The 10,463-nt window shown below is 38.1% G+C and overlaps 1 non-coding gene across 1 annotated transcript; it reads left to right on the plus strand.

Annotated features, from left to right (window-relative positions):
• Positions 1-8,013: 8,013 nt before the first annotated feature.
• On the plus strand, positions 8,014-8,121 carry LOC112798681 (small nucleolar RNA R71). The gene has a single exon (XR_003200280.1). It is a non-coding gene; the product is annotated as a small nucleolar RNA R71 (small nucleolar RNA).
• Positions 8,122-10,463: the final 2,342 nt, after the last annotated feature.

Raw genomic sequence — 10,463 nt, forward strand, 5'->3', positions numbered from 1 at the left:
TTGTCTCAATGACGTTTATGGCTTCTTCAATGGTTTTCTTTTTGTTTAGAGACCCCCCTGATGAATGGTCTACGGCCTTCTTTGATTCGTAAGAAAGACCTTCGTAGAAAATGTGCAGTTGAACCCATTCATTGAACATGTCTGGTGGGCACCTTCTTGTTAAGTCCTTAAACCTCTCCCAAGCCTCATAGAGAGTTTCACCATCTTGTTGCCTGAAAGTTTGTACCTCAGCTCTCAACCTGTTGATTCTTTGAGGAGGATAGAATCTCACCAAAATTTTGTTCACCACTTCTTCCAAATTTGTCAAACTCTCCTTTGGGAAAGATTCTAGCCATTTAGATGCTTTGTCGCTGAGTGAAAAAGGGAACAAAAGCAGTCTATAGACATCTGGATGAACACCATTAGACTTCACAGTGTCACATATTCTTAGGAAGGTGGTTAGATGTTAATTGGGGTCTTCTTGGGCACTTCCTCCGAATGAACAGTTGTTCTAAACAAGGGTGATGAGCTGGGGTTTTAATTCAAAGTTATTGGCATGTATGGTTGGCTTTTGGATACTGCTTCCACAATTTCCTGGGTTTAGATTGATGTTAGAGCCTAGAACTCTTCTCTCTTGCCCAACATGATTCACAGGGCCTTCTCTGGCATGGTTGTGAACTTCTTCTCTATGGTTATTTCCCAGGTTCTCCTCCATGTTTGTTTCAAAGTACTCTTCCTCTTCCTCAGCACCAACAACTCTTTTCCCTCTTGCTTCCCTCCTTAATCTAAGGAAGGTCCTCTCAGGTTCAGAATCAAAGGAAGTTGAAGCTCCGCTTCTTCTCCCTGTCATACAACTAACAGAGCACACAACAAGAAATAAAATGAAGAGATTATTCTTGTTAAAGTGGCTGTTAATGTGAGTGGTGCAAATTATCAAACAGTTAGTGGGTTAGTGAACAGAATTGTAAATAACAACAAAGAAAAAGAAAACAAAGAGGGGAGAGGGGATGAGGGAGGAAAGTAACTGAAACTGAAAGTAGATGACTAGGTAAAATAAACAAGAAAAAGAAAAATGCTCAATCTAGTGATCTTCCAACTTAATCATTGTCGATACAAAATCAATCCCCAGCAACGGTGCCATAAACCTGATGCACGAAAACTTTTCTCTCAACAAATTTTTCTTCGGAAGTATACCAAATTGTCGTCAAGTAAAAACTCACAATTGAGTGACGTCGAATCCCACAGGGATTGATTGGTCAAGCAACTTTAGTTGGAAAGATGTGCTAGTTGAGCTAAACAGAAATTGAGTTGAGAATTGCAGAAAATTAAATGGGGGGAAAGTAAATTGCAGAAAGTAAATGGCAGAAAGTAAAGAGAATGGGTAAGATCAGAAATGGGGGAATTATTGGGCTTAGGAGATGCTGTATTCTCAGGATCAAGTTCATTCTCATCTCTTCCTCAATCAATGCATTCATTGATCTCCTTGGCAATCTTAGGTGATTGGATCCCAATTCCTTGGCAACCTAATCTTTCTAAGCTTGAACAATTACCCAATTCCTTGATTTAATTCCTCATGGGAAGAGATGAAGTATGGTCACTGATTATACCACATGTATTTCCAAATCAAAGTATTGGGAGGATTACATGTCACTATATCCGTCCAAACCCTAATTTGGTCCAACATGAGAAAGCATTTCTAGCATGATCTCCTCATCCCTTTTCCAAGGCTCAGAGGAGATCCAATTACGGAGAGTTTCTTTTCCAAGACAACTAACTAATTGAATTAAGATTGAAAGCTTTCTAGTAAATCAAGAGAAAAGAAAGAGAAAGAAGAATGAAAACAATAATTGATCCATCAAATTACAACAGAGCTCCCAAACCCAATGAGGGGTTTAGTTGTTCATAGCTCTGGAAATGGAAGATGATAAAAAAGAGTACATTCTCCAGTAACTAGAATGTACAGAAAAATAAATATACAGAGTGTAGTTCTCCAAATTGCCGAGCTCTCTTCTAGTTCAAAACTACTCCTATATATACTACTCCTCTTGATCTTCTCGTCAGTTCTTCAAGTCTTGGATATGGGCATTTGATATTGAGTTGAAGCAGTTACAATCTTTAGTGGGCTCAGCTTTTCTTGTAGGAAAAATGTGAGTTAGGCATGGGTGAACGTTAGTTAGGACGTTAGTGGTGTTAACGTTAAGTGAAAATGTGGGTTCGAGAACGTTAGTGACGATCACCTTTTTCACTAACGTTTCAAACCAAAATGATCCACGTTAACTTCAACGTTAGTGGCACTAACGTGACCACTAACGTTGCCTCTTGGTCATTCGCAAATGTTATTGGCGTTCACCTTTTCCGATAACATTGCTCTTTGCCTCTTTTCCCCACGTTAGTGATCCACGTTAGTGTAACTAACGTGGCCCTTAACGTGGGCATGCGTAAGCTTCGAGAGCGTTAGTGACACTTACCTTTGTCACTAACGCTCCAAACGCCCCTTCATCCCACATTAGTGCCTCATGTTAATTCCATTAACGTGACCACTAACGTGGTGGTAATTACCATCTCCAACGTTAGTGACAAAAGTGAGTGTCACTAACATTGGCCTATCATGCTTAGCTCCACGTTACTCTTCACGTTAATGGTCTTAACGCGACCACTAACGTGGGCACTATTGGTTTAGTCCAACGTTAGTGACAAAGGTGAGTGTCACTAACATTGGCGATTACTTTCTCCTCCCACGTTAGAGTTCACGTTAATTGGATTAACATGACTCTTAACGTGGCTAAATGTGCCTTTGTGGAACGTTAGTGGCATTCACTTTTACCACTAACGTTGGAGCTCTCCTTCTCCTCTACGTTAGCTACCACGTTAATGCAATTAACGTGGCAACTAACGTGGGCTATGGTGGCTTCGAAGGCGTTATTAGCGATCACTTTTTCCATTAAGAATAAGCATGAATTGAGTAGAGAACAGTAGTAATTGCATTAATACTCGAGGAACAGTAGAGCTCCACACTCTTAATCTATGGTGTGTAGAAACTCCACCATTGAAAATATATAAGAACAAGGTCCAGGCATGGCCATGAGGCCAGCCCCCAAAATGTGATCAAGAGATCAAAAGATGATTAAAAGATGAAAATACAATAGTAAAAGGTCCTATTTATAATGAAACTAGCTACTAGGGTTTACAGAAATAGGTAAATGATGCAGAAATCCACTTTCGGACCCACTTGGTGTGTGCTTGGGCTGAGCATTGAGCTTTACATGTGTAGAGGTCTTCCTTAGAGTTAAACGCCAGCTTTGGTGCCAGTTTGGGCGTTTAACTCCAACTTTTATGCCAGTTCTGGCATTTTGACTTCAGAATAGGGCAGAGAAGGGGCGTTTGAATGCCAGTTTGCATCGTCAAAACTTGGGCAGAGTAGGGGTGTGCATGGGCCAGGTGAAATGGGTTTGATGTGACCCAGACCCGGCCCAAAATATGTACCGGGCCTATTTGTTAGACCCGAATCCGACCCTACATCCGATGAAACCTATACACTTTCGGGCCACGATTATACCGGGTAAAAACCGGGTGAAAACCGGACCGTTAACATTATAATACCTTGACACCTTCTTGTAAGTTAGCATGTAAAAATATCTAAATTTCCAATACTCCAACCATTATTTGACATGGTAAAATTCACTTAGAAAAATATAATAAAAACCAACTCTTCTCTAAAATTAAAGCATAACCATAATCAATACTAATATTGCCTAATAACACCAAATATTTAAATTAATACAAATAACACAAGATTATGCATTAGTCTAAAGTCTTATGCATTTTAAACATAAAACATTAACTTATAGTCTTATATATAATGACTAATAACACAAAATATTAAGGATTACAATACTTAAATTTCACATAATAATAGCCATCATCCATCACTAATAACACAAAATATTATATATTGCTAGAAAGCCCTGGATGTCTACTTTCCAACACAATTAAGAGCGCGCCATTTGGAGTTCTGTAGTTCCAGAAAATCCACTTCGAGTGCAGGGAGGTCAGAATCCAACAGCATCAGCAGTCCTTTGTCAGCCTCTGAATCAGATTTTTGCTCAAGTCCCTCAATTTCAGCTAGAAAATACCTGAAATCACAGAAAAACACACAAACTCGTAGTAAAGTCTAGAAATATGAATTTTGCATAAAAACTAATAAAAACATCCCAAAAAGTAGCTAGATCCTACTAAAAACTACCTAAAAAACAATGCCAAAAAGCGTATAAATTATCCGCTCATCACAACACCAAACTTAAATTGTTGTTTGTCCCCAAGCAACTGAAAACAAAATAGGATAAAAAAAAGAGAATATACAATGAATCCCACAGTATCAATGAAACTTAGTCCAAATTAGATGAGTGGGACTTGTAGATTTTTGCTTCTGAACAGTTTTGGCATCTCACTTTTTCCTTTGAAATTCAGAATGATTGGCATCTATAGGAACATAGAATTTTAGATAGTGTTATTGATTCTCCTAGTTCAGTGCATTGATTCTTAAACACAGCTATTTTATGAGTATTGGCCGTGACCCTAAGCACTTTGTTTTCCAGTATTACTACCGGATACATAAATGCCACAGACACATAACTGGGTGAACCTTTTCAGATTGTGACTCAGCTTTGCTAAAGTCCCCAGTTAGAGGTGTCCAAAGTTCTTAAGCACACTCTTTTGCTTCGGATCATGACTTTAACCACTCAGTCTCAAGCTTTTCACTTGGACTTGCATGCCACAAGCACATGGTTAGGGACAGCTTGATTTAGCCGCTTAGGCCTGGATTTTATTTCCTTGGGACCTCCTATCCATTAATGCTCAAAGCCTTGGATCCTCTTTACCCTTGCCTTTTAGTTTAAAGGGCTATTGGCTTTTTCTGCTTGTTTTTTCTTTTTCTTTTCTTTTTTTTCCGCCATTTTTTTCTTTCTTCTTTTTTTCGCTAGCTTTCTCATTCACTACTTTTTCTTGCTTCAAGAATCAATTTCATGATTTTTCAGATTATCAATAACATTTTTCTTTGTTCATCACTATAAACATCACTATAAAAAATATGCACTGTTCAAGCATTCATTCAGAGAACAAAAAGTATTGCCACCACATCAATATAATTAAAATAATTTCAAGATAAAATTTGAAATCCAAGTACTTCTTATTCTTTTGTAATTAAGCACATTCTTCTTTTAAAAGAGGTGAAGGATTCATGGAGTTTATTCATAGCTTTAAGGCATAGACACTAGACACTAATAATCATGTAGTGAAGACACAAACATAGATAGAGCATACAGCATAAAGTCAAAAATAGAAAAATAAATAGACAAGGAGATTAAGGAATGAGTCCACCTTAGTGTGGGTGGCGTCTTCTCTTGAAGATCCTATGGAGTTCTTGAGCTCCTTAATGTCTCTTCCTATCCTTAGTTGCTCCCAATAGTTGTATGGAGGAAAATGTATCCCTTGAGATCCATGAGTGGGCTCTCTTGATGTGCAGTCAAATGCTCTACTACTGAGCTATGGACCCTTGAGATGAATCTCTCCATCTCCCACGACTCGGAGGTGGAAGCTTTTGTCTTCCCTTTCCTCTTTCTAGAGGTTTCTCCGGCCTTAGGTGCCATAAATGGTTATGGAAAAACAAAAAGTAATTCTTTTACCACACCAAACTTAAAATATTTGCTCGTTCTCGAGCAAAAGATGAAGGAAAGACGTAGAAGAAGAAGAAAATGGAGGAGATGGAGGGTGTATAGGGTTCGGCCAAGGGTAGAAGAAGGTGGTATATAGTGAAGGGTATTTGAGGTAGAGTGTGGTAGAAAGGTGTGAAGAGGAGATAGAGTGAGTTGAGGTTGGTGGGGATCCTGTGGGGTCGACAGATCCTGAGGGGCCAAGGATTTCTCATCCCTGCTCTAATTTGGCGTTCAAAACCCCTTAGAGTGCAATTTTGGCGTTTAAACGCCAGTCTGTTGCCCTGTTTTGGCGTTTAAACGCCAGCTTTCCTTTCGGTTATGGCATCTAAACGTCAGTTTGCTGCCCTACTTTGGCGTGTAAACGCCAGTCTGGTGCCCTGTTCTGGCGTTTAAACGCCCAGAAAAGTGCTAGATTGGGCGTTTAAACGCCCATTTTGCTGCCCTTACTGGCGTTAAAATGCCAGTAAGTCCTTCCTCCAAGGTGTGTTATTTTCAACTTCTGCTTTATTTTTATGAGTGTCTTTGTGACTTCACATGATCATCAACCTAAAAAAACATAAAATAACATAGATAAAATAAAATTAGATAATAAAATAAAATTGGGTTGCCTCCCAATAAGCGCTTCTTTAATGTCACTAGCTTGAAAGTGAGCTCTCATGGAGCCTCACAGATGATCAGAGTATGGTTGAGATTTTTGAACACCAAACTTAGAGTTTGGCTGTGGCCTCCCAATACCAAACTTAGAGTTTGACTGTGGAGGGTCTGTTTGACTCTGTATTGGGAGAAGCTCTTCATGCTTACTCTCCATGGTTACAGATGGAGAACCTTGAGTCTTTACTACAAGGCATTCTTCATTCACATGAAGGATCAACTCTCCTCTGTCAAGATCAATCACAGCTCTTGCTATGGCTAGGAAGGGTCTTCCAAGGATGATAGATTCATCCTCATCCCTCCTAATATCTAGGATTATGAAATTAGCAGGGAAGTAAAGGCCTTCAACCTTCACTAGCACGTCCTCTACTAGTCCATAAACATTTTTCATAGACTTATCTGCCATCTCTATTGAGAATTTGGCAGCTTATACCTCAAAGATTCCCAGTTTCTCCATTACAGAGAGTGGCATCATGTTTATCCCTGACCCCAGGTCACACAGAGCTTTCTCAAAGGTCATAGTGCCTATTGTACAGGGTATTAAGAATTTACTAGGATCCTGTTTCTTTTGAGGTAAATTATGCTGAACCAATGTATTCAGTTCATTGGTGAGCAAGGGAGGTTTATCCTCCCAAGTCTCATTACCAAACAGCTTGGCATTCAGCTTCATGATTGCTCCTAAATATTGGGCAACTTGCCCTTCAACAATGTCTTCATCTTCTTCAGAAGATGAATAATCATCAGACCTCATGAATGGTAAAAGGAAGTCCAATGTAATCTCTATGGTCTCTGTATGAGCCTCAGATTCCTTTGGTTCCTCATTAGGGTACTCTTTACTGTTCAGTGGACGTTCCTTGAGGTCTTTCTCATTGGGATTCACGCCCTCCTCCTCTTTCTCAGATTCAGCCATTTTGATTACATCAATGGCCTTGCACTTTCCTTTGGGATTATCTTCTGTATTGCTTGGGAGGGTGCTAGGAGGAGTTTCAGTAACCCTTTTACTCAGCTGGCCTACTTGTGCCTCCAAATTTCTAATGGAGGATCTTGTTTCAGTCATGAAACTAAGAGTGGCCTTAGATAGATCAGAGACTATGTTTGTTAAGCTAGAAGGAGGCTGCTCAGAATGCTCTGTCTGTTGCTGAGATGATGATGGGAAAGGTTTGCTATTGCTAAACCTGTTTCTTCCACCATTGTTATTATTAAAGCTTTGCTTTTTTTGATCCTTCCATGAAAAATTTGGATGATTTTTCCATGAAGGATTATAGGTGTTGCCAAAGGCTTCACCCATGTAATTCACCTCTGCCATTGCAGGGTTCTCAAGATCATAAGCTTCTTCTTCAGAAGATGCCTCTTTAGTACTGTTGGATGCATTTTGCAATCCATTCAGACTTTGAGAGATCATATTGACTTGTTGGGTCAATATTTTGTTCTAAGCCAATATGGCATTCAGAGCATCAATTTCAAGAACTCCTCTCTTTTGAGGCGTTCCATTACTCACAGGATTTCTCTTAGAGGTATACATGAACTGGTTATTTGCAACTATTTCAATAAGTTCCTGAGCTTCTGTAGGCATTTTCTTTACGTGAATGGATCCACCTGCAGAATGGTCCAGTGACATCTTAGAAAATTCAGACAGACCATCATAGAATATATCTAATGTGGTCCATTTTGAATGCATGTCGGAAGGACACTTTTTGGTCAATTGCTTGTATCTTTCCCAAGCTTCATAGAGGAACTCACCATCTTTTTGTCTGAAGGTTTGAACATCCACTCTAAGCTTGCTCAGCTTTTGAGGAGGAAAGAACTTGGCTAAGAAATCCGTGACCAGCTTATCCCAAGAGTCCAGGAAATCTCTAGGTTGTGAGTCCAACCATGTTCTAGCTCTGTCCCTTACAGCAAAGGGAAAAGCATAAGCTTCTAGACCTCAGGATCAACTCCATTGGTCTTAACAGTATCACAGATATGCAAGAACTCAGTTAAAAACTGATAAGGATCTTCTAATGGAAGTCCATGAAACTTGCAGTTCTGTTGCAGTGGAGAAACTAATTCAGGCTTTAGCTCAAAATTGTTTGCTCCTATGGTAGGGATTGAGATGCTTCTTCCATAAAAGTTGGAAGTTGGTGTAGTAAAGTCACCAAGCATCTTCCTTGCATTGTTGTTTAGTTCGGCCATAATTGTTTCTTTTGCTGCCTCCTTTTCGAAAATTTCAGTAAGGTCCTCTTTCGAGTTTTGTGCTTTAGCTGCTCTTAGCTTCCTCTTCAGAGTCCTTTCAGGTTCAAGATCAGCTTCAACAAGTATGCCTTTATCTTTGTTCCTGCTCATATGAAAGAGAAGAAAACAAAGAAAATATGGAATCCTCTATGTTACAGTATAGAGATTCCTTGAGGTGTCAGAGGAAAACAAGAATGGAAGAATGATGTAGGTAAGGAAGAATTCGAATACACAAAGAGAGATGGAGTTCGAATTAACAATGGAGGAGGAATGTTAGTGTTTAAATAGAAAAAGATAAGAGAAGGGGAAAGAATTTTCAAAAATAAGAAAGAATAATATTTAAAATAAATTTTTGAAAAATTGGTTGTGGTTTTGAAAAAGATAAGAAATAGTAAAACAAACAAAAAGTCAATTAGTTAGTTGAAAAAGATTTGAAAATCGATTTTGAAAAGATAAGAAGTTAGAAAAGATTTTAAAATTGATTTTGAAAAAGATATGATTTGAAAAACATATGTTTGAAAAGATATGATTGAAATTTGTTTTGAAAAACATTTGAAAAGGAAATTAAAAAGATTTGATTTTTTTTGAAAAAGATATGTTTGAAAAGATATGATTTTGAAAAAGATATGATTGAAAATATTTGATTTGAAAAAGATTTGATTTGAAAACAAAATTCCTCTCCTTGTGTCATTCTGGCGTTAAACGCCCAGGAGCTGCATGTTTTGGGCATTTAACGCCCAATTGCTGCATGGTTTGGGCGTTTTAAATGCCCAGCCAGGTACCCTGCCTGGCATTTAAACGCCAGTCTTCCTTTCTTACTAGGCGTTTTGAACGCCCAGCTTTTTCTGTAATTCCTCTGCTTTATGTTCTTGGATCTTCATTTTGCTAAATCCTTTATTCAAGAAGATATGTTTTCGATTTTGAAAAACAACAAAATGAGTCAAAACATATAATTCTTGGATCAAAACACAAGATATATGCAAGAACATTATAAACGTTAAGATGATCACCAAGAACAATCTTGAAGATCAAGATGAACATCAAGAACTCAGTTTTTCTTAATGAAAGAAAACATGGAGGACGCCAAACTTAGAACTTTCTCATGTTTGGGCCATATGAATGCAAGAATGCATATGTAGAACATCATGCAGTGCAAATCAATAAATCATAAAGATCAAACAAGGCAATTCATCAAGAACGACTTTAAGATCATCAAGAACATAATGCATGTGTTTCAAAAATTGCAAGACAATTAAAATAATGCAATTGACACCAAACTTAAAATTTGGCCCTATATTCAAATAAGAACGATGAAATATTTTTGAGTTTTTATGATTTTATTAATTTTTTTGGATTTTTCAAAAATTATATTTAGAAAAATAAAAAAAAAGAAGAAAAAAATTTTGAAAGGTTTTTGAAAACTTTTTGAAAACAAAATAAAGGTTGAAATAAGAAGAAAATTACCTAATCTGAGCAACAAGATGAACCGTCAGTTGTCGAAACTCGAACAATCCCCAGCAACGGCGCCAAAAACTTGGTGCACGAAATTGTGATCACCAACAATGGCACCAATAGACTTGGTGCTCTCAAACATGAATCACACTTTGTCACAACTCTGCACAACTAACCAGCAAGTGCACTGGGTCGTCCAAGTAATACCTTACGTGAGTAAGGGTCGATCCCACGGAGATTGTCGTCTTGATGCAAGCTATGGTCACCTTGTAAATCTCAGTCAGACGGATTCAAATGGGTGATAGAGTTTTCATAATTAAAAGATAAATAAAACATAAAGTAAAGATAGAGATACTTATGTAAATAATTTGTGGGAATTTCAGATAAGTGTATGGAGATGCTTTGCTACTCTTGAATCTTTGCTTTCCTACTGCCTTCATCCGATCCTTCTTACTCCTT

Source organism: Arachis hypogaea, chromosome 4 (genome assembly GCF_003086295.3).
Source record: "Arachis hypogaea cultivar Tifrunner chromosome 4, arahy.Tifrunner.gnm2.J5K5, whole genome shotgun sequence".
Lineage (NCBI taxonomy): Eukaryota > Viridiplantae > Streptophyta > Magnoliopsida > Fabales > Fabaceae > Arachis > Arachis hypogaea.